The sequence below is a fragment of the Lithobates pipiens genome, unplaced genomic scaffold (assembly GCF_037356315.1).
Source record: "Lithobates pipiens isolate NorthernLeopardFrog02 unplaced genomic scaffold, aLitPip1_a1.2 Scaffold_18, whole genome shotgun sequence".
Taxonomy (NCBI): domain Eukaryota; kingdom Metazoa; phylum Chordata; class Amphibia; order Anura; family Ranidae; genus Lithobates; species Lithobates pipiens.
The window spans coordinates 97853761-97881484 of record NW_027507758.1 but is presented as its reverse complement, the minus strand read 5'-3'; the positions used below and the strand labels follow the sequence as shown (position 1 = coordinate 97881484).

General features: G+C 43.0%; 1 protein-coding gene across 1 annotated transcript in view; it reads right to left on the bottom strand.

The window, feature by feature from the left end:
* The window catches only part of PROKR1 (prokineticin receptor 1), an 80778-nt gene that overhangs the window by 38106 nt on the left and 14948 nt on the right, over positions 1-27724 (bottom strand). The gene's annotated exons all lie outside the window — the stretch shown is intronic.

Sequence of the window (27724 nt, the reverse complement as noted above, 5' to 3'; positions counted from 1 at the left end):
ACTACAAGATGGAAGCTATTGACTACTGGGTATTGAACTTCCTTTTTCTAGTCCCGTCGTACGTGTTGTATGTCATTGCGTTCTTGATGGTCGGAATTTAGTGTGATCGTGTGTATGCAAGACAGCTTGAGCGAAATCCCATTGGAATTCCGTCTGGAAAACCATCAGAGCTTTTTCCGACCAAAATTCAGATTGTGTGTACGCGGCATTACTAGTTGGAGAAATGAATAGCATTTTTCAGCTGTGCATTCTGGAGAAACATCTAATCTCTCTTTCAACAGATATAAATTTAAGAGTTATTAAGAGAATAAGGATCTTTGGTAACACATTATCTCCTTTCTAGGAACATCATTCATGTATATAGGGGCTGGGTGTTACTGCAGAACCATGAAACTATACCGCAAATTGCAATTTGGATACTAGGCTTTTCAAAACAGAAAATTATTTTCCTATCTGATCTGGTCCCACCAAGCAAAATAGAATTTCTTAAAGTGATTCTGAGGATTTATATGACTATGGCTGCCTCAAAAATGTTAAATATTTCTGTGAGTTTTGGATGTATCCCTAGCCACTTGCTGTGGTTACATCTGCGATTTAGTTGCTGCAAGGACCACATTGGCCAGCAGGGAACTAGACATCCAACACATCCAGAAGTGTACCGGATCTGAAGAGGTAAGAGTGCAAAGATCGGACAATGGACAATGGGCCAGGTGGATATAAAGCCTCTTCTTTTGCAGGTCCTACATTTTGTACTCTGTGTGGCTTAGTGACAGAACTGCTTTATATTGCTGTCAACATCATTCATTATTTGTCTCTATAATATAGTTGAACATATTTAAATCTAATTATGTGCAGCACTGTGAAAAATCACCATTATCTTCTTTTAATGCTTGTTCTTTGTAGCAAAATTCAATCTTTTCCTTTTGTTCAATGGTAGCTCTCCCTTGTCTGAGATCTTCTGTGAGTCAAATATAGTTTATAATCATCTCCATGGGATAATATGACATCATTGGACAAAGCAAAATGACCATTAAATTACATATCCACGTTTTGACATTTACTGGATATATCCAGGGGCGGACTGACAACTCATGGGGCCCCCGAGCAATAGGAGATTATGGGGCCCCCGGGCAATAGGAGATTATGGGGCCACCAGGCAATCAGAGATTATGGGGCCACACAGTATGCACACACACAGTATACAATAACACAGTATACAATCACACAGTATACACATACATGTACACACAGTATACACAGACATGTTTCTATTGGCTGAGAAGGTACTGGAGAGGTGGGGCAGCTATAATCTCAGGATTTTTAGACCAAAAAGATGTCGGTAAGGGATATTTCAGAGACAGATGTAAAAAAAAATCACAGATTTTTACATACTGTCCCTGGTTTTACTGAGGCTGGCAACCCTGATGGGGCCCCCCAGTGGCACGGGGCTCTCGGGCAGTTGCTGGGTGGCTGAATGGTCAGTCCGCCCCTGGATATATCTAACTTTAGGGATAAGCAGATTAATCCACCTGAACTCAAAATCACTGTAGATTGTGCAAATTTACTGGAGGCAGAATTTCTCAAATATTTTACAATCTGCCTGTTCAGACATGGTAGAGGGGTCTTTGGGGATTAGAATTCAGAAATCATTATTTATTCAACTGGTAATGCAAATGGCTATATGTGTTCTACAACATATCTATTTCCCTCCATACAGATTGCGTTTTGGGGAAAAAATGGCTTTGTGGGAAAAAAAAAAAACTATTCTCACCTAATTGAATGCAGCATCAATCCAATGCTGCGTATGTCCCCCACCAGCTCTGTAGTAAGAACTGAGCGGTCAAACACCGCTGATTGCTATCCCCTCCCCCCTGCTCTGAACAGAGTGCTGTGACTGTCAGTCTCTGGCTCTCTGCTCTGCCCCTCCAGTGCTCACTGAAGTGTTGGGCTGTGGAGAGGGCAGGAGGGGCTGGTCCAGGTTTCTGGGTGGATCCCTATCATATGCTTGGGATCTTTTCAGAGCCTAGACTGGCTCTGTGACATTAGCCGGCTACAAGTCGCAGGAGTGCAGAACGAACTGCACAGCTGTGATCCATAGGAAAAGTATAGCCAAAAAAGCTTTGGCTATACTTCTCCTTTAATGAATACAGACATGTTTGGTTAATTCACTCATTGCAGAGTAAAGAGCTGGCAGTGGAAGGAAACTAGTAAGAAGACAAGTGTTCCCATTTTACTAAATAACTCAGGATGAATATCACATAAAGTGTTAGAAGTTAGTGTTTAAGTTACAGTATTTAAGGCTAAGGTTAGGAATAATCTAACATTTCCTATTGCTGATATGTGTCTGCTGTACCCTGTACTTGTGCTAAAAAGTATCTTGTTCTCCTTATAATGCCCCCTGTGTGTGAAATCCCCTGCCAGCCTCTTAGCTTACCTATTAAAACTGACCACACCAGGCACGGGAGCACAAATTTAAAATGTTATAATGAAAATTATACAAGCCCCAATACTCATCATACGTAATGAGGGATAACTCCTCCCTGTAGTTTCATGTTTGTACAACCATTCCTTTAATGGTAATATTTCACCATAGATGTGGGTGAGACTGGTAGAGTATTATTGAGATTTGGAGCGTTCACAGGCAATCAGCCCATAAATTTAGAGTTGTGTGTTTCTGGCTAAGGTCCCAACTGGACTAATAAACATTTTTTCCAAAAGCATTTTGTAACCAGCCATCATGTGGCAGCTATGTACATACCTTGTAGTGTCCTATTCAAAGAAATGTTTAAAAATGAGCTTTGCTCATTACTGGACATCACTGTCATTCCCCAGGACAATGCATTTTTGACCTTGAGGTGTTTAATAAAACACAATGGTAAAGCCGTAATAAACCCAAAACCAAAAATTGTATATATTGCAGCTTACTTAATCCTTAGTTGTGGTAGCTGCATTTGTTTTGTTTGTTTTTTACGCTTTTTTTAGGCTTTCCCCTCTGTTTTCACCTGGCGATCTGGCCAGTCGTTTCGCTGTGAATTTCGGCTGTTCGCGGTCCGCCCGATCGGCAGGCTATTGCCGCCGTTCGCCCGGCGGACTTCCGTGTTTTCTGTGTAAAAGAACTTTGACCTATGATGACACATCCATCATGGGGTACAGGACAGCCAATTGAGACATTACAGCACATGGACACTTGGACATTCCCCCTAACTTATAAATACACCCGATCCGGCGGCCATTTTACATTCTTTCTTCTGTCACTATAGGGAGAGGTTGCTGTGTGGAGCAGGGAGAGATTGCAGTGACCCAAATCGCTAGCTATTTGGTACACAAAAGTTCTTTTCAGGACTGGTATAGGTGTTAGGTGTAGTTCAGGATATAGGTTTGAGGCAGTGCTGTGCTAGTGAGTGATTGTTGCAGCAGCCTGAGTGTCTTTTGTCAGTTTAGAGAAAGGGACAGGATGGTGTGTGCTGCAGGGACAGTCAGTTTAGTCATTAGCTGTTACTATTAGGTCCACAAAAGTGCTATTCCAGTTATTGTTCCAGCAGCCTCTGTTTTGTCAGTTTATATAGGGACAGGCAGGAAGCTGTGTGTGAGGCAGTGAGGGTCAGTTTAATCAGTAGCTGTTACTATATTAGGTCCACAAAGGTTCTTTTCAGGACTGGTATCAGTGGTATGGTAATAGGCTTGTACACGTATAATATTCTTTCTTCCAAATATAGAAATAATATTATATTTGACTGCTGCCCTTCTGCTGCAGTCTGCTAATCAGTCACAACCTACTTGTTCTACAAAGGTCCTTATAAGGACTGGTAAGGTATAGGGTACTACAGTACATAGGGTTGAGTGAGGTACAGTCTGCTATTCTGTAAGGACTGGTATAGGTCCACAATACATAGGGTTGAGGTGCATTACTGCTGACCGCTGCCCTATACTGCAGCGGTCCTTCATCAGTATAGGGACTAGGGATGAGCTTCGCGTTCGAGTCGAATAAACGTTCGACTCGAACATCGGCTGTTCGCACGTTCGGCGAATTCCAAATGTTATGGGCCGTTCGCGCCAAATTCGTGTGGCGCTCACGTCCCACAATGCACTGCAATGGCGCAGTGCATTGCTGGCTCATGATTGGCCAAGCATGCACTGTGACCCCGCATGCTTGGCCAATCACAGCCCCAGCAGCGAGGAGAGCCATGATTGGCTACAGGCAGGATGCCTGTGGCCAATCATAGCTCAGGCTGTGTAGTACACGCCCCACACAATATAAGGCCGCCAGCGCGGTGGCCTTGTGTAGTGTGTTGGCGTCTGAAGCAGTTAGTGGGTGTTCTGTATACCTTCAACACAGTATACACCGATTGTTATCGGCCGATTTTTCGATCTTGCTCTTCTGTAGTGGTTGTTGTCTGCATGCCCTGACCGCAGTATACACCGCTATATTCACCTCACCTACATAGCTAGCGATATATCTATCTTTTATAATAGAGCTTGCAGTCAGTGTTAGGGGCTTGTGCGTGCTGTCTGCGTGCTCTGTACCCAGTACACACCGCTATATCCACCTACATAGCTCTTCTCTATTTGAGCCATCTGCCATCTGCAGGAGTTATTGGAAGTTGTGTGTGCCTCCAGCACAGCACAGTATACATCTGTATTTACTCTTTATTGCTGGTGTTCTATAATACAGGGCATCTGCAGGAGTTAGTGGGTGTTGTGTGCCTCCAGTACAGTATACCCCTTTATCTACCCTTTATTGCTGATGTTCTATAATAAAGGCATAATAAAGGCATCTGCAGGAGTTAGTGGGTGTTGTGTGCCTCCAGCACAATATACACTACCCAATTGCTGTTTTACCCAACTCCCTTCAGGCCATTACCATGTCTGGAAGGCCAGCAAGGAGAGGCAGACAGACGCGAGCCGATAAAAGAGGGCAAGCAGGCTCTGTGTCTAGAGACAACAGTGCTGGTCGTGGACGCGGTGCATCGTCATCAGCACATGGCCATGGGACACGCTTGTCCTTCTTTTCGGCAGCTGGACATTTTGAGCCGCAACATGCCAATGACTTGGTAGAGTGGATGACCAAGCCCTCTTCATCCTCCTCATCATCTCTCACCCAGTCTCAGGGTACTAGCAAAGCAGTTGCCAACGCATCGTCTTCCCTCGTCTCAATGTCATCATCAGTGACTCCTTCCCTAGACCCACCACGTCCTCCTGAGGAGTCTCCTGAACTCTTTGAGCACAGTGTTGAGTACATGCTCCAGGAGGATGCCCAGTGTTTTGTAGGCTCTGATGATGACACTCAGCTAGAGAAAGGCAGTAGCGTGAATGCAGAGAAAGGAGATGCTCAAGAAGGACAGCAATCTGGCAGTCATGTTCCACAAGCTGCAGCATACTGCCAGGTTTGCTACAGCGATGAAGAGGGAGGGGATGATGAGGGCACTGACTCCACGTGGGTGCCTGGTAGGAGAGAGGAGGAGGAGGAGGAGGCACATGTCCAACGAGGCAGGATGCCCTCCGGGGGCCAGCTTAGGGGCAGCACACCGACTAAATCACACCGCAGAGCTCCGCCTGTGCAGGGCGCTGCCTCTGCGCGTTATTCTAAAAGTTCTTTGGTGTGGGCCTTTTTTGAGACGAGTGCATCAGATCGCACCGCTGCTATTTGCAACATATGTCTCAAGCGTATCTCGCATGGCCAAAACATCAGCCGCTTGGGCACCACATGCTTGACCAGACATATGTTGACCTGCCATGCAGCTCGTTGGCAAGAGTACCTCAAAGACCCACACCAAAGAACAAAGCGGACCTCTCCTTGCTCCTCATCAGCTGGCATCTCCAACCCCCCTAGACCTTCAGTCCTCTCTGAAACCTGCTCTGAGAGGAATGAAGGTGTAGAATTAGGAGTGCTTCCGGGCACTCTGCTAGCAGTACACCCACGTCTGATTATAGCAGGCAAATGTCCCTGCCCCAGCTGCTGGACCGGCAAAAGTTCACTCCCAGCCATCCACATGCCCAGCGGTTGAATGCTAACTTGGCTAAATTGCTAGCACTTCAACTGCTGCCTTTTCAGTTGGTAGACTCAGCCCCCTTCCGTGAGTTTGTACAATGTGCGATTCCTCAGTGGCAGGTCCCCAAACGCCACTTTTTCTCACGGAAGGCGATTCCGGCTCTCTACTGGCATGTGGAAGGCAATGTCCTTGCCTCGCTGGACAGGGCGGTCAGCGGTAAGGTGCATATTACCGCTGACTCATGGTCCAGCAGGCATGGACAGGGACGTTACCTGTCTTTCACGGCCCATTGGGTCACTCTTCTGGCAGCTGGGAAGGATGCAGGACAAGGTGCAGTAGTGTTGGAGGTTGTTCCGCCACCACGCCTCCAAAATGCTACTATTGGTTGTGACACACCTCTCTCCTCCACCCCCTCCTCTTCTTCTTCCTCCATGGCCTCTTCCAGTGCTCTGTCCTCAGAACCAGCGGTGCTCCATAGGCGTTCCAGGGGCTACGCAAGTACGCAGGCAAAACAATGCCATGCCATGCTTGCGCTGGTTTGTTTGGGGGACAGGAGCCACACTGGGGCGGATGATTTGTCAGCTCTGCAGGGGCAGGCCGAGAGGTGGTTGATGCCACGCCAGCTTAAGCCAGGAATGGTGGTTTGCGACAATGGCACCAACCTCCTCTCCGCCCTCCGACAGGGACAACTGACCCATGTGCCCTGTGTAGCTCACATCCTTAACCTGGTGGTGCAGCGGTTCTTGGGCAGGTACCCCCGCTTACAGGATGTCCTGAAGCAGGCCAGGAAAGTCTGTGCATTTCCGCCAATCATTTAATGCCTGTGCTCAGCTGGCTGAGCTCCAAAAGGAGTTGAACCTGCCCAAGAACCGCCTTATATGTGACATGCCCACCAGGTGGAACAACGTTGGCCATGCTGCAGCGGCTGCACACGCACCAGAGGGCCATCAATGAGTACCTGTGCGACTACGGCACCAGGACAGGGTCAGGGGAGCTTGGTTTTTTCTCACCACGCCAGTGGGGCATGATCAGGGATGCATGCACTGTCCTGTCACCGTTTGAGGAGGCCACAAGGATGGTGAGCAGTGACAGTGCATTCATCAGTGACACTGTACCTCTTTTCCACCTCTTGGAGCATACGCTGAGTGGAATAATGGACAGGGCACTTGAGGCAGAACAGAGGCAGGAAGAGGAGGACTTCCTTGCCTCTCAAGGCCCCCTTTATCCAGATAGTGTTCCTGCTGTGCCACCCATCACACAGGATGAGGAGGAGGAAGAGGAGGAGGAGGATGATTGTGTCAGCATGGAGGTGGAGGCTGGCACTCAGCATCAGAAGCAGCAGCAGTCTTGTAGGGAGGATTTACAGTCCCAAGAAACCTGTGGACTTGTACGTGGCTGGGAGGAGGTAGCTGCGGATCATGTTGTCCTTAGTGACCCAGAGGACTCCGGACCGAATGCCTCAGCTAACCTACGCTGCATGGCCTCCCTGATCCTGCAAAGCCTGCGGAAGGATCCTCTTATTCTTCGGATCAAGGAGAGGGACCATTACTGGCTGACCACTCTCCTTGATCCACGGTACAAGGGTAAGGTTGCCGACATTATCTTGCCATCGCAGAGGGAGCAGAGGATGAGACATCTCCGGGAGGCCTTGCAGAAAGGTCTGTGCAACGCGTTCCCAGAGACTGGGAGGTTACAAACTCCTGGTCCTGGACAACGTGTTGCTGAGGCATCGGTCAGAAGGAGCAGTGGAGAAGGTGGCCGTCTGACTGATGCTTTCAGACAATTTTTTAGTCCGCAGCCCCAAGGTATGATCGGTTCCAGCAACCATCGCCAGCGTCTGATTTACATGGTGCAGGAATACCTAGGGGCAAGGTCAGACTTGGACACCTTTCCCACCGAAAATCCTCTGGCTTACTGGGTCTTGAGGATGGATCACTGGCCAGAGCTTGCACAGTATGCAATTGAGCTACTGGCCTGTCCTGTATCCAGCGTTCTTTCGGAACGCACCTTCAGTGCTGCTGGTGGCTTTGTTACCGATCACAGGGTGCGCCTGTCCACCAAATCAGTTGATCGACTGACCTTCATCAAGATGAATCAGTCTTGGATAACCCACAGCTACCAAGCACCTGAAGCTGATGTAACCGAATCATTTTTTGGGAAATATCACATCCCTTCAAGACTGCCTATGCTGATGCTGAGTGACTGTCCTGTTATGTTGATTGTCTATCCTCTTCCTCCTCCGCTGATATGTTGGAAGAACATTTCTGGTTCTGGGTGATGCCATCAGCCCAATTTTTCTGCCCCTGTTTAACAGGGGCGTTTAATTACAATTTTTGATGCAATGCTTTGCAGCAGGGCTAATTCCTGCAATAAAACTAGAGTATATGGGAGAGGTTTCAGTGTCGTGGCACCAGCACCAGTGCCTAAGGCCCAATTTTTCTGCCCCTGTTTAACAGGGGCCTTTAATTACAATTTTTGATGCAATGCTTTGCAGCAGGTCTAATTTCTGTAATAAAACTAGAGTATATGGGAGAGGTTTCAGTGTCGTGGCACCAGCACCAGTGCCTAAGGCCCAATTTTTCTGCCCCTGTTTAACAGGGGCCTTTAATTACAATTTTTGATGCAATGCTTTGCAGCAGGTCTAATTTCTGTAATAAAACTAGAGTATATGGGAGAGGTTGCAGTGTCGTGGTACCAGCACCAGTGCCTAAGGCCCAATTTTTCTGCCCCTGTTTAACAGGGGCATTTAATTACAATTTTTGATAAAATATTTCACAGGAGGGCCCGTTCCTGTGCCCACCCAGAGTAACTGTGAGGACTTATAGTGTTGTGGCACCAGCACCACAAGCACCAAAGGTCAATTTTTCTACCACTGTTCAACAATGGCATGTAATTACAATTCTTGATATAATCGTTCACAGCAGGGCGTTCCAGCGCCCACCAAGAGTCACTTTGAGGTGTTTACAATATTGTGGCAAAACCAACACCTTGTTCCGCCATTTCTGCAGAGCATATAGGGCAGGCCCCAACTTTCAAACATCCAACTTACAAACATCCCCTACTTGCAAACGGAAGGAGACAACAGCAAGTGAGATGAAAAAAGATGGACGACAAAACAAATTATACAGGGGTGATAACCCTTCCCTATGTTTTCCAAAAAGCTTAAAAATAGTTTTTTTGACTGGAGCTACACTTTAAAAATGTACCAGTTGAAAATTATAAACAGATTCAACTTAACACAACAAACCTACACAGTCCCTGTCTTGTTTGCACCGCCTGTATACTGCTGTTCTGAGTATATAGGGCCTGGGGGCCACACGCATTTCCTTTTTTTAATATGGGTATGGGGTTCCCCTTAATATGTGTACAAGACCCAAAGGGGCTGGTAATGGGCAGGGAGGGCTACCCATGCCATTTTTCTCAATGATTTTCAACCATATTGCAGGAACCAGATATAACATTAAAACCGCAAGCAGTTTTAAATGATGTTATTTCCGTTTAATGTCATTTTGCACTTCACAGGCATACTACAGACACCCCCCAGGCACGATATTTAAAGGAATATTTTACTTTTTTTTTCACTTTAATCGTCATTAAAATCAGTGCTCCCGCCAAAACGGCCATTTTTAAAAACATTTTAGGCATTGACCCATGTCCCCTGGGGCAGGAGCCAGGTCTCCAAACCCTTTTTAGGACAGTATCTTGCATATTAGCCGTTAAAATTAGCACTTTTAATTTCGAACGTTCGAGTCCCATAGACTTCAATGGGGTTCTAAAGTTCGTACGAATTTGGGGTCCGTTCGAAAGTTCTGGTGCGAACCGAACCGGGGGGTGTTCGGCTCATCCCTAATAGGGACTGACGTACAGTCTGCTAATCAGTCACACACAACCTACTTGTTCCACAAAAGTCCTTATAAGGACTGGTAACCTGGTGTAGGGTGCTACAGTACATAGGGTTGAGTGAGGTACAGTCTGCTATTCTATAAGGACTGGTATAGGTCCTCAATACATAGGGTTGAGGTGCACTACTGCTGACCGCTGCCCTATACTGCAGCAGTCCTTTATCAGTATAGGGACTGACTTACAGTCTGCTAATCAGTCACACACAACCTACTTGTTCCACAAAGGTCCTTATAAGGACTGGTAAGGTATAGGGTACTACAGTACACAGGGTTGAGTGAGGTACAGTCTGCTATTCTGTAAGGACTGGTATAGGTCCACAATACATAGGGTTGAGGTGCACTACTGCTGATCGCTGCCCTATACTGCAGCAGTCCTTCATCAGTATAGGGACTGACGTACAGTCTACTAATCAGTCACCCACAACCTACTTGTTCCACAAAGGTCCTTATAAGGACTGGTAACCTGCTGTAGGGTGCTACAATACATAGGGTTGAGTGAGGTACAGTCTGCTATTCCGTAAGGACTGGTATAGGTCCACAATACATAGGGTTGAGGTGCACTACTGCTGATCGCTGCCCTATACTGCAGCAGTCCTTCATCAGTATAGGGACTGACGTACAGTCTGCTAATCAGTCACACACAACCTACTTGTTCCACAAAGGTCCTTATAAGGACTGGTAACCTGGTGTAGGGTGCTACAGTACATAGGGTTGAGTGAGGTACAGTCTGCTATTCCGTAAGGACTGGTATAGGTCCACAATACATAGGGTTGAGGTGCACTACTGCTGACCGCTGCCCTATACTGCAGCAGTCCTTCATCAGTATAGGGACTGACGTACAGTCTGCTAATCAGTCACACACAACCTACTTGTTCCACAAAGGTCCTTATAAGGACTGGTAACTTGGTCTAGGGTGCTACAGTACATAGGGTTGAGTGAGGTACAGTCTGCTATTCTATAAGGACTGGTATAGGTCCACAATACATAGGGTTGAGGTGCACTACTGCTGACCGCTGCCCTATACTGCAGCAGTCCTTCATCAGTATTGGGACTGACGTACAGTCTGCTAATCACTCACACACAACCTACTTGTTCCACAAAGGTCCTTATAAGGACTGGTAACCTGGTGTAGGGTGCTACAGTACATAGGGTTGAGTGAGGTACAGTCTGCTATTCCTTAAAGACTGGTATAGGTCCACAATACATAGGGTTGAGGTGCACTACTGCTGACCGCTGCCCTATACTGCAGCAGTCCTTCATCAGTATAGGGACTGACGTACAGTCTGCTAATCAGTCACAACCTACTTGTTCCACAAAGGTCCTTATAAGGACTGATAAGGTATAGGGTACTACAGTACATAGGGTTGAGTGAGGTAGTCTGCTATTCCTTAACCACTTCAGCTCCGGACCAATAAATACCTTAAGGACCAGAGGTCTTTTTGCAATTTCGCACTGCGCTGCTTTAACTGGTAATTGCGCGGTCATGCAATATTGCACCCAAACGAAATTTGCGTCCTTTTCTTCCCACAAATAGAGCTTTCTTTTGATGGTATTTGATTGCCTCTGCGATTTTTTTTTTTTGCGATATAAATGGAAAAAGAGCGAAAATTTTGAAAAAAAAAGATATTTTCTTCTTTTTGTTATAAGAAAAATCGAATAAACTAAATTTTAGTCATACATTGAGGGCAAAATTTATTCAGCCACATGTCTTTAGTAAAAAAAATGTCAATAAGCGTATATTTTTTGGTTTGCGCAAAAGTTATAGCGTCTACAAACTAGAGTACATTTTCTGGAATTTACACAGCTTTTAATTTATGACTGCCGATCTCATTTCTTGAGGTGCTAAAATGGCAGGGCAGTACAAATCCCCCCCAAATGACCCCATTTTGGAAAGTAGACACCCCAAGGAAATTGCTGATGGGTATGTTGATCCCATTGAATATTTATTTTTTTTGTCCTAAGGGATTGAATAATGACAAAAAAAAAAAAAAATTTTTTTTTTACAAAAAGTTGTCACTAAATGATATATTGCTCACACATGCCATGGTTATATGTGGAATTGCACCCCAAAATATATTCCGCTACTTCTCCCGAGTATGGGGATACCACATGTGTGGGACTTTTTGGGAGTCTAGTCGCGCACGGCACCCCGAAAACCAATCACCACCTTCAGGATTTCTAAGGGTGCAAATTTTTGATTTAACTCCTCACTACCTATCACAGTTTCGAAGGCCATAAAATGCCAAAATAGCACAAAACCCCCCAAAATGACCCCATTTTGAAAAGTAGACACCCCAAGCTATTTACTGAGAGGCATTTTGAGTCCATGGAATATTTTATATTTTGCCACAAGTTGCGGGAATATTACAAACTTTTTTTTTTTTGCACCAAGTTGTCACTAAATGATATATTGCTCACACATGCTATGGGCATATGTGAAATGACACCCCAAAATACATTCTGCTGCTTCTCCTGAGTACGGGGATACCACATGTGTGGGACTTTTTGGGAGTCTAGTCGCGCACGGCACCCCGAAAACCAATCACCACCTTCAGGATTTCTAAGGGTGCAAATTTTTGATTTAACTCCTCACTACCTATCACAGTTTCGAAGTCCATAAAATGCCAAAATAGCACAAAACCCCCCCAAATGACCCCATTTTGGAAAGTAGACACCCCAAGCTATTTACTGAGAGGCATGTTGAGTCCATGGAATATTTTATATTTTGCCAAAAGTTGCGGGAATATTACAAACTTTTTTTTTTTTGCACAAAGTTGTCACTAAATGATATATTGCTCACACATGCTATGGGCAGAAGTCAAATTACACCCCAAAATAAATTCTGCTGCTTCTCCCGAGTACGGGGATACCACATGTGGGGGACTTTTTGGGAGCCTAGCCACGTACGGGACCCCGAAAACCAAGCACTGCCTTCCGGATTTGAATATAAAATGCTACCAAAAAACCTGTTAGCGATGGCAGGGATCAGGCCTGACTCTGCGATCGCTGCAGTTATGTGTTTAGTGTTTTGTAAGTGACAGTGATCGATCGATACTGCACTTGGGTGGGCTGGGCAGAGGGGCAAAACGCAGGTGCCAGCAGGTATTTGGGCTGATCCCGCTAACAATGCGTTTTTTTGGAACCCTAAACTGCTGGGGACGCTAGTATAGATCTGATCAGATCAGATATTGATCTGTTCAGATTCTATACCACTACGGGAGGTGTATGCTTTGTGTGTGGGTGTTAGCGGTACTGGCACTAACCTAGCGCTGCCTGGGGCGACGCAGACCCTGACCCTAAAACCTAATTGATATCACCCGCCGGGTGATCAGGGGGTTAAACCTTTATTGGGTAATAAATGGTGGGTGCCCTGATGCTATAAAAAACAAACTAACCAGAGTCACCCGTAACACTTATACGGTGATCAGTGGTGAAAGGGTTAACTAGGAGCAATCAGGGGGTTCAAATTTTTATTAGGTAGTATATGGGGGTCCCTGGCGCTATATAAAAACCTGACGGGGAACCTAAATAACTAACTGGCTAACCAGCGTCACCAGTGACACTTATACTGTGATCGCTGGTGAAAGGGGGTGAAAGGGTTAACTAGCAGCAATCAGGGGGTTAAAACCATTATTGGGTAGTATATCGGGGTACCTAGCGCTATAAAAACCTGGCGGTGAACCTAAAAAAATAACTAGCTACCTAGCGACACTAGCGACACTGATGCAGCGTTCAGAAAAATTATCGCTTAGTGACACTGGCAAAAGGGGGTGAAAGGGTTAACTAGCAGAAATCAGGGGGTTAAAACCATTATTGGGTAGTATATCGGGGTACCTAGCGCTATAAAAACCTGGCGGTGAACCTAAAAAAATAACTAGCTACCTAGCGACTGTAGCGACACTAATGCAGCGATCAGAAAAACGATCGCTTAGTGACACTGGCAAAAGGGGGTGAAAGGGTTAACTAGCGGCAATCAGGGGGTTAAAAACATTATTGGGTAGTATATCGGGGTACCTAGCGATATAAAAACCTGGCGGTGAACCTAAAAAAATAACTAGCTACCTAGCGACACATGCAGCGATCAGAAAAATTATCGCTTAGTGACACTGGCAAAAGGGGGTGAAAGGGTTAACTCTAGGGGCAATCAGGGGGTTAAATCTTTATTGGGGGGTGATAGGGGGCTACCCTGGACCTAACACTAACTGTCCTGACAGTTTTTACTGTCACAACTGACACTGAATGCATTGATCAGTAAAGAAATGATCAATGCAATCAGTGACACTGTGACTGGGGGGGGAGGGGGGGCGGGGGGGGGGATCGGGGGGCGATCGGGGGGGGATCGGGGGGGGGTTTGTGTGCCTGTGTGTACCTACATGTCAGTGTAGTGTTGGTGCACACTTACTTTCTGTCTTCTCCTCGTAGTCTGGTCAAAAAGACCGCCCCGAGGAGAATGACATCACTTCCTCCTTCCTGTGTAAACAATACACAGGGGAGGAAGCTTCTCATTGGCCAGGAGCGATCCAGAGGGGGTGGCCAAAAACCAACGGCCATCCCCTCATCACGGAGCGCTCCTGGACCGAATCGGACCGCCGTAACCAGCGGGAGGGGGTCCGATCGGACCCCCCACCCGCTGGAAGGCAATCACGTAGATGTACGTGATTGTGCCTGCCTGTGCCATTGTGCTGACGTACATTGGCAATACGGCGGTCCTCAAGTGGTTAAGGACTGGTATAGGTCCACAATATATAGGGTTGAGGTTATCCTGGCTGACATTATCCTGGATGATGAGCAGGAGCCAGGCCACCACACCGCTTCCACTTTAGTGCAAATGGGGGCCTTCATGCTCCAGTGTTTTAATAGGGACCCCTGTATAAAAAGCATAAGGGTCAAGGACCAGTACTGGGTAGCAACGTACTTAGACCCCCGGTACAAACACAAAATGGCGGAAATGCTACCGCCGTCACAGAGGGCTGTCAGAATGCAGCACTTCCAGTCCTTGCTTTGGGAAATGCTGCATTCTGCTTTTGCGTGCGCTGGTAGAGGAGCAATTCCAAATCCCAGAGAAGTAGTTGCGGGTACCAATCCAACAGCGCCTGCAAGAAGAGGCCGGTTTGAAGATGTGTTGGTGACTTCGGATATGAGGTCATTCTTTCAGCCGACCCATCAACAGGTGTCATCAGGATCCAGCATCAGGGAACGCCTAGACTGTCAGGTGTCCGACTACATCGGGTTAACGGCCGATGTGGACGCTCTGAGGAGTGATGAACCCCTGGACTACTGGGTGGGCAGGCTTGACCTCTGGCCAGAGCTTGCCCAATTTGCAATCGAACTGTTGGCTTGCCCCTCATCTAGTGTCCTGTCCGAAAGGACGTTCAGCGCAGCAGGGGGGATCATGACCAATAAGCGTACTCGCCTAGTTCACGACAGTGTTAACTACCTCACATTTCTAAAAATGAATGAGGCATGGATCTCGGAGGAATTCAACACATGTGACCAGTAAACCATGTATATGTCTATAAACAATTTTTTAAATCGAACACACAGACCTTCTCTTTCATTTGGCTCACTTCCTTGTCCAAAAAAAGCACACCGTACTATATGCCCGTACCCTCCTGTTTGAAGAGGTTGAGCGGTGTCATATTTCTACTGGGGCTGCTTATTATGAGGGGCTCCCACCATCCCTGTGCTATGCTAACATCCTCCTGGGGCTGCTTATTATGAGGGGCTCCCACCATCCCTGTGCTGTGCTGACTTCCTCCTGGGGCTGTACCTCTGCTGTGCATATTATGAGGGGCTCCCACCATCCCTGTGCTATGCTCATTATGAGGGGCTCCCACCATCCCTGTGCTATGCTGACTTCCTCCTGGGGCTGCTTACGGTGCAGGTGTCAGTACTCTCTATCACGGTGCTGCTGTCAGTGCTGTATATCACAGTGCTGGTGTTAGTGCTTTATGTCACGCTGCTTATGTCAGTGCTCTCTATCACGGTGCTGTTGTCAGATCACTCTATCATGGTGCAGGTGTCCTTGCTGTATGTCATGCTGCTGATGCCAGTGCTCTCTATCATGGTGCTGCTGTCAGTGCTGTATATCACGGTGCTGGTGTTAGTGCTTTATGTCACGCTGCTGATGTCAGTGCTCTCTATCGCGGTGCTGGTGTCAGATAACTCTATCATGGTGCAGGTGTCATTGCTGTATGTCACACTGCTGGTGATCATCTCCTGCACCCTCTTCTTTGCCTACCCTGGTCCCTGACCTTCCCTCTCCTCCATTGCCTTCATGCGCTCCACAGTCCTGAATTGTCACAACAATTTCCCATATAAAAAAAGAATGCTTGTAGTTGTCGATCCCAGATTCACCTCATACATGTGTTATGTCATTGGCCATGTGGTGGGACTATGTTTGCACAGCTATTAATTATTTTGTGGCTGCAAATTTGACCTGTAGGTTTGCAAAGTTCGCCTCCCATTGAAGTCAATGGGGCCCGCCGCGAACGTTACGGTTCGCAAACTATCGGCCGCATTCGCGGTCCGCGTTTGCGAAATGTCCTGTCAGAAGTTCATCCATCACTACTGGCCAGTAACACACCTCCTGTATTACAGTGGCCATCTCTGGAAGAAAGAGCACAGAGGGCACCTTTGGACAGCAGCATTGTCAGTCTGCACAATAGCAATGTAAATTCCTACATTTTACCTGACTGGGATATATATAGATTTTATCTATCTATCTATCTATATCTATCTACATCTATACATCTATATATATATGCAGAAAAGTAAATGATTCAAACCTCCATCAGCACCCCATTAATTGACACCTCATCCCTTTTAGAAATATCAAACAAGGTTTTTTAAGGTAAACCAAACCTAAGAAAATGGGACGTTAACGGTGCAAAAAATCAGAGTTATATTCATAATAAAAGGTTTTTCTATACAAAATTTATTTATACAAAATTCATAAAAACAGAGCAGTAATCTGTATAATCATACTGAGGTTATATACAGCTTTGTGGTCCAATAGACGGTAAAGTTGAGGTAGTTGTGATTTATTTATCCCGACATGTTTCGCTTAATGCTTCATCAGAGGATAAGCCAACTACCAACATAATAAATTCAAAAAGAAAAAACATAAATTAATTTCACAAAGTACATTTCTTTTTACATCATTAATACAGATGATCAGCATATATAGTGTTTAAAAGACACGAGTAAGGCTCAAACAGATGGAAATATGCTCACCCCCATTTTACCGACCCATTCGTACCCCAGGAAGAATTATATAACTACCAGATGGATAGAGGAGTGCAGGGCAGCAAGTACAGCAGCCAGGCAATATAGCTGGAGAGGGCATAGACGGCGGCTGATTGGGACAAAAAAATTATACAATATGTCAGCATACTATTTATAAACAAAAGCTATTTTATTATTTTATTTTATACTATAATCAAAATATAGGAATATCCTATAGCCATTTTAATATATTTTATCTGGTATGGCAATCATTTTTAAATTATGCATTTTACTTTAAATAAATATATTTTTTGTTAATTTAGTGGAGCCCAGTTATTATTTATTTAAATTCATCCACTTACATTCACTGACGATAAAGTAGAATTTCCTTAATATTTTATCCAGATTTTATATTATAGCCACCAAGGTATATAGGAGGTTCTCCTTCAGATTAGAATAAGCCCGGAAGGGTAGCTCACCCAGACGGGCTTTGCAGCCTGTTTACAAGGTGTCTGAGAAAGAAAAGTATATTTAGCATTGATTAAAGTATGAAAAAGGAAAGGAAATCATTCTCAGCGATCCAATGTTAAAATTACTAACCAGCTAATAGGTATGGACTTCCTCCTAGCACGGCTCCCCCACAATTGAGCCGAGTGTTTGATGTCCCAGTATATATGCCGCTGTCCATCGAGCCGGCGTCTGACGTCACCGGCTCGATGCGGACATAAACAGCGGCAGTGCGCATGCGCTAGAGAGCCTTCAGGGGAATCTGGAGACTACGTTTCCCACAATGCATCGGTGCAAACACCGGCATTCAGGGAAACGCAAAAGAGAGGATAGCCAGAGCACAGCTAAGGCAATGCTCCGGCCAGCACACTCATATTGCCCCAAGGTGTATGATTCCCTGTCTCGCACGCAGGGACCACCGCTAACCAGTGGGCAGCCTGCCAGATCAGATATAATCCAACCCAGCAAAGATGCCCTCGGGCGTCCATATGCTCCTCTCCAATGCCAAAGTGCCAAAAGCAGCCGACCAGAAGCCATGCATCAAAATAACATGCGATATTCAAATAATATGAGTCGCATGATAAAATACACGTGGGGAACGAAAGAGGTTTGTAGATAGAAACCAAGGGGGGAGAGAGAGATATAAATAAACGGGGGGGGGGAGAAAAAGGAAAATATACCCCAATATATCAGTCGGTGCGATCGCGATAATGGACCAAATTAATCGCGAAATCCGTGTATATATTTTAAGAGCCCATCTCGTGTCCTAAAAACAAAATTCACAGTAAATTTTAATATCAATAATATGAAGTATCACAGCCAGGTGTAAATATATCCAATGTATCAAAATAATTAGTAATTATATAAATAATAATTAATAAAAAACAGGACAAAACAAAACAAAACAAAACAAAACAATGCAACAAATATCATCCCCCCCCCCCCCCCCCAAACCAACGATTTTCAAAGAAATGATCGATAACTCAAATTTTCATTAAACCCAGGAAATGCTATTGCTTTTAAATTATATATCCATCTTGCTTCTATCTGTAGGAGTTTTTTGTCAACACTTCCCCCTCTCGAAGAGAGTGGGACATGATCTAATGCCTGGAATTTAATATAGTCTGGGTTAAAGTCATGATGTAGGCCTATGTGCCTACCGATTGCTGTAGTCATTTTTTTATTTAGAATTGGTTTTATGTGATCTCTCATACGTATCGAGAAGGCTCTTTTTGTTTTGCCTATGTAAAATCCTCCACACCGGCACTGTGCTAAATACACTATGCCAGGTGTGGAGCAGGTCACACAGGATTTCAATTGGTGCCAATTTCCATTTGGTAATTTAAATCTACTGCAACCAGCCATATATCTGCACATATCACAATGTCCACATGGGTAGGAACCATATTTCCCTATTTTGGGTTCATTATCACAGTCAACAAAATGACTATGTACCAAACAGTCCTTCAAAGAAGGAGCACGTTTGTAAGTAATCTCTGGGTATTCATTAACATATTTTTTCACCACTGGATCGGCCAATAGTAGAGGCCAAAAAGTCTGTATTATATCTCTAAATTTCTTATTTTGATTAGAATGTCGGGTAACTAATCTTACAGTCTTAGCTGTTTGAACAGGTTTTTTAGTAAAAATAAGGGTATTCCTATCTTTTTGTTGAACTAGATTATATGCTTTTTTCAGGCACTTGTGGCTATATCCACGTACTATTAGTCTATCATACAGGCCTCTAGCTGCTAGTTTATAATCTGATTCCTGGCTACAATTTCGTTTGAGTCTGAGATATTGACTGTATGGTATAGATCTTATCAAGGACGGCGGGTGTGAGCTTTTGGCATGTAGAATAGTATTTCCAGCCGTCGGCTTCCTAAAAATAGAGGAGGTCAGTAGGCCATCAGAGTCAACATGAATCTTTAGGTCTAAAAATTCAACCTCCCTTCTATCATATTTAAGGGTAAAGTAAAGGTTATAATTGTTAATCAAAATTTGTTGGAAAAATTGGTTTAATTCAATTTCAGTCCCAGACCAAAAAATAAGGATATCATCCAAATACCTATACCAGGCAAGGACTTTTTCAATCATAGATGTCATATCTTCTCGCGAAAACAGTTCTTTTTCCCATCCCCCCAGGTACAGGTTGGCATACGATGGGGCACATTTAGTCCCCATCGCAACCCCCTGCACCTGGAGGTAATGGGTCTGGTCAAACTGGAAAATATTGTGTCTAAGCACAAAATTCAACAGTTCAATTACAAAGTCCGTATATTTAGCACCTCGAGGGCCTCTTTCATTGAGGAATGTCCGTACAACCTCCACCCCCTTATCATGGGGAATGGCGTTGTAGAGACATTCCACATCAATAGTGACAAGCCAGCAATCTAGGGGTAAAGACATTCCCTCAATCGTCTTAAGTAAGTCTATCGCATCCTTAATATAAGAAAATAGTGATGTAACGTGTGGACGTAAATAGTTATCAATTAATGAACTACTATTCTCCGTTAAACATTGGCAACTAGATATTATTGGTCTTCCTGGAGGTTCCAATATAGATTTATGAACCTTTGGAAGCGCATAGAAGGTAGGTATCTAAGATTCCCGGGTCGTCCGAGGTGGTCTGTCCTTCCTCCTCGGACGGCCCGGGAATCTTAGAGCCTGTTGGTCTGACGATTGAGGGTCTGTCGTTCCCCCCTCCACAACCCTTCAAACCCAAATCTAATAATTTCCCTCAATTAAATACTAATCTCCCTCAATTAAATGACCTGCTCCACACCTGGCATAGTGTATTTAGCACAGTGCCGGTGTGGAGGATTTTACATAGGCAAAACAAAAAGAGCCTTCTCGATACGTATGAGAGATCACATAAAACCAATTCTAAATAAAAAAATGACTACAGCAATCGGTAGGCACATAGGCCTACATCATGACTTTAACCCAGACTATATTAAATTCCAGGCATTAGATCATGTCCCACTCTCTTCGAGAGGGGGAAGTGTTGACAAAAAACTCCTACAGATAGAAGCAAGATGGATATATAATTTAAAAGCAATAACATTTCCTGGGTTTAATGAAAATTTGAGTTATCGATCATTTCTTTGAAAATCGTTGGTTTGGGGGGGGGGGGGATGATATTTGTTGCATTGTTTTGTTTTGTTTTGTTTTGTTTTGTTTTGTCCTGTTTTTTATTAATTATTATTTATATAATTACTAATTATTTTGATACATTGGATATATTTACACCTGGCTGTGATACTTCATATTATTGATATTAAAATTTACTGTGAATTTTGTTTTTAGGACACGAGATGGGCTCTTAAAATATATACACGGATTTCGCGATTAATTTGGTCCATTATCGCGATCGCACCGACTGATATATTGGGGTATATTTTCCTTTTTCTCCCCCCCCGTTTATTTATATCTCTCTCTCCCCCCTTGGTTTCTATCTACAAACCTCTTTCGTTCCCCACGTGTATTTTATCATGCGACTCATATTATTTGAATATCGCATGTTATTTTGATGCATGGCTTCTGGTCGGCTGCTTTTGGCACTTTGGCATTGGAGAGGAGCATATGGACGCCCGAGGGCATCTTTGCTGGGTTGGATTATATCTGATCTGGCAGGCTGCCCACTGGTTAGCGGTGGTCCCTGCGTGCGAGACAGGGAATCATACACCTTGGGGCAATATGAGTGTGCTGGCCGGAGCATTGCCTTAGCTGTGCTCTGGCTATCCTCTCTTTTGCATTTCCCTGAATGCCGGTGTTTGCACCGATGCATTGTGGGAAACGTAGTCTCCAGATTCCCCTGAAGGCTCTCTAACGCATGCGCACTGCCGCTGTTTACGTCCGCATCGAGCCGGTGACGTCAGACGCCGGCTCGATGGACGGCGGCATATATACTGGGACATCAAACACTCGGCTCAATTGTGGGGGAGCCGTGCTAGGAGGAAGTCCATACCTATTAGCTGGTTAGTAATTTTAACATTGGATCGCTGAGAATGATTTCCTTTCCTTTTTCATACTTTAATCAATGCTAAATATACTTTTCTTTCTCAGACACCTTGTAAACAGGCTGCAAAGCCCGTCTGGGTGAGCTACCCTTCCGGGCTTATTCTAATCTGAATGAGAACCTCCTATATACCTTGGTGGCTATAATATAAAATCTGGATAAAATATTAAGGAAATTCTACTTTATCGTCAGTGAATGTAAGTGGATGAATTTAAATAAATAATAACTGGGCTCCACTAAATTAACAAAAAATATATTTATTTAAAGTAAAATGCATAATTTAAAAATGATTGCCAATGCCATACCAGATAAAATATATTAAAATGGCTATAGGATATTCCTATATTTTGATTATAGTATAAAATAAAATAATAAAATAGCTTTTGTTTATAAATAGTATGCTGACATATTGTATAATTTTTCTGTCCCAATCAGCCGCCGTCTATGCCCTCTCCAGCTATATTGCCTGGCTGCTGTACTTGCTGCCCTGCACTCCTCTATCCATCTGGTAGTTATATAATTCTTCCTGGGGTACGAATGGGTCGGTAAAATGGGGGTGAGCATATTTCCATCTGTTTGAGCCTTACTCGTGTCTTTTAAACACTATATATGCTGATCATCTGTATTAATGATGTAAAAAGAAATGTACTTTGTGAAATTAATTTATGTTTTTTCTTTTTGAATTTATTATGTTGGTAGTTGGCTTATCCTCTGATGAAGCATTAAGCGAAACATGTCGGGATAAATAAATCACAACTACCTCAACTTTACCGTCTATTGGACCACAAAGCTGTATATAACCTCAGTATGATTATACAGATCACTGCTCTGTTTTTATGAATTTTGTATAAATAAATTTTGTATAGAAAAACCTTTTATTATGAATATAACTCTGATTTTTTGCACCGTTAACGTCCCATTTTCTTAGGTTTGGTTTACCTTAAAAAACCTTATTTGATATATCTATATCTATATCTATATCTATATATATATATATATATATATATATATATATATATAGATATATATATAGATAGATAGATAGATAGATAGATAGATAGATAGATAGATAGATAGATAGATAGATAGATAGATAGATAGATAGATATAGATAGATAGATATCTATATATATATATATATATAGAGAGAGAGAGAGAGAGAGTTGTAAGCACTCCTGTCAGTGGTAAATGGTTTGTTTCAGCACCCTCATTACTATATTTGCATGAGAGCATGTTCTGTTGAAAAACAACAGATTTACCGGCGGGATCTTCAGGTGAAAATAAAGGACAGAAGGCCTAAAGAAGAAAATGAATGCAGCCATCGCATCTAAGAATTATTAAGCTGCAATATAATAATTGTTTTGCTTTTGGGTTTAACACCAGGTAAATATAGGCAAAGTGAGTTTAATAAATAAGATGACTCTGTGTTCACTTCGCTCAACCAAACGTCCTGTTGAGTTGTTGTTTTTTTTGTTTGTTTTTTGTAAATTGCCACATTTGCTTGTATAATAAAATAAAACAACACAGGTCCACTTTATTCACTTTGCAAAGCAATCTTTTACTTCAATAGGTGAACAAAGACTACTCCTAAAATAAATCACCTCCATAATATGAGAGTCTGGTTGATATTTGTGAGGTGCTGATTAAATATAGTGCTGCTTACAAAAAAAATTGAGCCAAAGAATTTTTCCCACTGTACTAAGCAAAATATTTTCCCAGTTCTGTTTCACATTTATCTCTGGGTTGCGCTTTCTCAAAACAAAGTCGGCTTCTAATAACGTTAACTAAATAGAAATTCCCTTAGTGGGCACATATTAATACTTTTAATGTACTGAATATTTCTTGACTAAGATCCACAATGACAGGGATTTGCCCACCCGGTATTACAAGAAAAACATAAATAGACCCATAGGGTTGGTTTTCTACAGTAGTAGCAAAGTTGTTAATGTTAATTTTATAGTAAATAATGGGAAGTTGTGCTTACTTTGAATAACCAATGATCTGCAATTGAAATCAGGAAAATGAACTTAGGCTAGCATGCGATTGGAAGAGTAAAGTTATCATAGCGTTAAGTTGCTTACTAAGCTCAGCTAATAATTACTTTACTAGGTAACCACACTATACCCTTTTACTAAAGATCTACTAAAATAATACTATTGACAAAACTTTTAAGTTTAATTTTAAGTTGGAAAAAAGTGATAAAATGTAGATAATAATGTGATGCATTGCTGACAGTAAATTATATGCATACAGAAGAATACTATTCAGAAATGACTATTACTATTTACATTTTTTTTTATGTAAATAGGGTGTTACATATTTTTATTAGGATTAATGTAAATTACAAGTTTTTTTTTCAGATTTCCTAAACATGCATACTATCTGCTTTCTGTCTTTCTGTCATTTAGTATGGCTAAAGCTTCAATATACAGTCGACCCCCTGCGAAGTCGCTGTTCTGAATAGTTTTTTTCAGATTTCTCCTTAGAATCTAACTAATAATTGTTCATGGAAACCCCTGCAATTTCACGGAAACTGCAAATATCTTCCATAATTTTTGTGTGACTTTTTTCGTGGCAATATATCATTTTTCATGTGCTTGAACACTAAATTATTAAGAACAATATAATTTACTACTTTTGGCGGGCATACTTAGAGTTTCAACTGTAAAAATAGGCATTTATAGGTATTTTGTTTGACCACATCCAAAATTCACAGTTTTTCACAATTTGCCGGTGCTCTGGGAACCTAACTTCCGCAAATTTTGGGGGTCGAATGTATAGCTAAATTTCAGGTGAGGGATAAACTTTTATGAGAATTGTATAGGGTGGATATGGTAGCTTTTAGGAAAATGGTAGGTTCTAGGCCAGGCTTTCTCAACCATTTAACCCGAGAGGAACCCCAAAAATAATTTTCAGGTCTAGAGGAACCCTTACTAAAACCAATTCATCAGGGGTCAATAGGAACAATGCCCCTTATACTGGTGGTCAATGGAAAGAATGTTCCCCTGAAAGTGATGCTCAGAATGCCACACTTAAAGACAGCTAAAAAAAATATTTGGTGTCATGCTGCTGGCTTTGCTAAGTGATGGTGAACCTTGAACTCTGTAGGCACCATCAAAAAGGTGGTTCATGAGCCACAGCTCAAGGAACTCTTAGCAACCTCTGGAGGAAACCCAGGGTTCCATGGAACCCTGGTTGAGAATGGCTGTTCTAGGCAATTATCAATGGATTGATAAAATGAACGGTGTATCACTTTCCCAAGTGTTTTTCAATATTAGCCTCTAACTAAAAATGTTAAAAACACTACATTTTTGATTTCTAAAGCTCTTTCTTTACATATTATTGCAATGACTGAAAAAAATTATATTAGAACATAGGAAGCTTGCTTTTTTATTTTTAGTTAGCCACTAAAAGATCTAATGTGGATAGCATTGTTTTGCCTTCTCTGTCGAGTATTTACCTCTAGGATTTATTCCTGGCTAACAGAGTACATCTTTGCTTTCTTCAGTATTAGCCTATTAGCTGGGCATTCACTTTTATAAGAGGTATGTGTACAGCAAGTTTTTCCAAAGCATTTACAAGACTTTCAGCTCTGGTTTAGAGAAACAAAACTTAGTGAACAAATCTTAATTGCATGCTATCCTGTCAAGCTATTAGCAAGTTTCGGTAAGCTGGTAAACTTTAGAACTACTTGTCATTTGATTAGGGATCTATTCATAGCAGAGAAATATGCTACATTGTATTTAATGCACACAATTTAAATCGCCTTATGTCACATGCTAATGTGTATTGCGTAATGGTAGCCATTTTATATGAATGAAATACCTAATGTATCACAACTGGCCAAAAATTGATCATGCAACATTTTTAGCAGCACAATACACTGCAATTCATGGTAATGCATTATCACACATTGTGGTGTGCTGCATTGCACCTGCGCTAAGAAGGTGCATTGGGGTGCCATTAAAATTTATTGGCAAAAACCTGGTACATTACTGCAGCACACCTGCTTGCATGGACCCTAAAGAATTCTTAAAGCAGTAGTAAAGCTCGCTTTGTGATTTTTACCCACAGGTAAGCCTATAATAAAGCTTACCTGTAGTTAAAATGAACATCTCCTGAACCTGCACTGTTTAGGAGATATTCACCCTGGATGCAGCCGTGACATCAAAGCTTAATGCCAGAACTGAGGCCTCCCACGTGCATGCGCGGGAGTGACGTCATTGCATTCCCGGCCAATCACATAGTTGGAGTGCCTGAACCCTGAAGAAAGACAGAGGAAGATGTCAGCCCTGTCAGTATGCCACTGGAAGGCTTTGTTCCAGGTAAGTATTTCATAAGGTGCTAACATGCACAGCTGACAGGGCTGACATCTTCCCCATGCCTTTCTTCCGGGTTCAGACACTCCGACTATGTGATTGGCTGCAGATGCGATGACGTAACCCAAACAGGTTTTTACCAATATATTTTAATGGCACCCCAATGCACCTTACCAGCTCAGGTCCAATGCAGTGCACCACAATGTGTGGCAATGCATTACCATGAATTGCAGTGTATTGTGCTGCTAAAAATGTTGCATGATCGATTTTTGGCCCGTTGTGATACATTAGGAATTTCATTCTTATAAATCGGCTAGCATTTTGCAATGCACATTAGAATGTGACATACGGTGCTTTAAATTGTGTGCATTAAATGCATTGTAGCATATTATGCAATTGCCTTACAGGTTTTTGTTTTATTAACCAGCCGTGGTTTACTCCTGCTTTAAGACTACTGAGGGTTGCTTTACAAGCTTGCACACAGCTGCCTGAAGCTTATTGTAAGCTTTGTAAATTCTCTGAAAAAACTTGCTGTACACACTACTGTCATACAAACTGATGTCTGTGTGTAAAATACTTAAAGCTAAACTTCTGGGCAGATATATTATCAAATTTACCAAACCATAAAAAACAAAAAAAACAGGAAATCGCCCCAGGACTTTAAATGAGGTGAAGTCTTAAAATGTATTAAAATTTTCATGCAAACATAAATAACATGAATCATAGCCAAGCCACTGAAATGATACATACAGTATAAAATGTCATTATACGTATCATGATATAAAATGTAAATTGCCAAGTTTACCAAACATAAGGCATTGGACAAGGGACAGTCCTGTTGTTCATCCACCAGCTGAATTTTACAAGACTCACAGCAGCAGAGCCCAGAAACCTTTCATGGAGACAACTAAGATTTTTAGAATTCTCAGCCTCCATTTGGATTTAATATATATACATTTAAAGAAAACTAAACTGGTCCAATTTAAAGCAAAAAAAAATAAAACATGTTTCTAGAGTTTGGATTTACAGTGAGCCTGTCAGAAAGAAGAACACTTACAGTCTCTCACAAAAGTAAGTACACCCCTCACATTTTTGTAAATATTTTATTATATCTTTTCATTTGACAACATTAAAGAAATTACACTTTGCTACAATGTAAAGTAGTGAGTGTATCGCTTGTATGACAGTGTAAATTTGCTGTCCCCTCAAAACGAACTCGACACACAGCCATTAATGTCTAAACTGCTGGCAACAAAATTGAGTACACCCCTAAGTGAAACTGTCCTAATTGGGCCCAATTAGCCATTTTCCCTCCCCGATGTCATGTGAATGGGGAGCAGGTATATTCAATTTGGTGTTATCGCTCTCACTCTCTCATACTGGTCACTGGAAGTTCAAAATGGCACCTCATGGCAAAGAACTTTCTGGGAATCTGAAAAAAAAGAATTGTTGCTCTACATAAGACAGCCTAGGCTATAAGAAGATTGCCAAGACCCTATAACTGAGCTGCAGTATGGTGGCCAAGACCATACAGCAGTTTAACAGGACAGGTTCCACTCAGAACAGGCATGGTCGACCAAAGAAGTTGTGTGCAAGTGCTCAGCAACATATCCATAGGTTGTCTTTGGGAAATAGACGTATGAGTGCTGCCAGCATTGCTGCAGAGGTTGAAGGGTGGGTGGTCAGCCTGTCAGTGCTTAGACCATATGCCACACACTGCATCAAATTAGTCTGCATGCCTGTCATCCCACAAGGAAG